We start from the raw sequence: 936 nt of genomic DNA, 5'->3' as shown, positions 1-936 counted from the left end.
GCTTACCACTACGCCAAAAGCAATCGCTGGTGGAAAAGGCGCAACTTATTTCCTTATAGCATAGCAGCCAACGCCGCGTTTCGATTTAGGAAGATGCTGGTGAATGACCCAACACATCCTAAACAAAAGATTTAGACAACTTACTTATCTTAATATACATACCATCAAGAACCACTCAAAAATGGACTTTGAACCTTTTCATACATGGGTTTAAAAGAAACAAATCTTTTATTTGCGTCTAAAACGAACAATTCTGCAAAAACCCATTTTTTGACCTATTTAGAGCACGAACTACCTCATAATCAGAACATATTGATTATAGAATCCTTCTCAACAGTTCCAGATTGGTATTACACGTCTAAATCCGAGTTATGAGTAATTTTATACAATTTTTATAAATTTCAGCATCAAAATAACTTAATCACGTGACTAGCTCTTATTTCTTCGGTGGCTCTTGGCTCACATTCTAACCCCCAAAACATGCTTATCATACACATTAAAATATGTTTATAAGGTTCATACATTCATTTTTGCACTTAGAACCTAACTAATGCATAGGTTTTCATATATTGGTCAAACAGAACTCAGACATTCTTTTAACTTTGAAAATTCATCAAAACCTGTAAGAAACAATGAAATAATCATTGTAACACCTTTATATACCTATCATAACTATATCCACCGAACTTCAATGCATAATTTTGCATATAACGACTCAATTTTAAAAATTAAGCAAAATAATTCTTTAATTTTTTATCAGAACATGTTTGAGTGGAAATTTTATTCTTCATTCCATCTAATAACACCTTAATGATACCAAGAAACAAACCATAACAAACATCTTAACATATTCATGAAGATTTCAATCTCTTAAAGTTCATCACTAAACTTTGATCTTAAAGATTGTCAAATATAACAATTTTCAACTTCAACTCA

Source organism: Cynara cardunculus (genome assembly GCF_001531365.2).
Source record: "Cynara cardunculus var. scolymus isolate 2C chromosome LG 3, CcrdV1, whole genome shotgun sequence".
Taxonomy (NCBI): domain Eukaryota; kingdom Viridiplantae; phylum Streptophyta; class Magnoliopsida; order Asterales; family Asteraceae; genus Cynara; species Cynara cardunculus.
The sequence above is the reverse complement of the archived record's forward strand: the minus strand, read 5'-3'. Positions refer to the sequence as shown.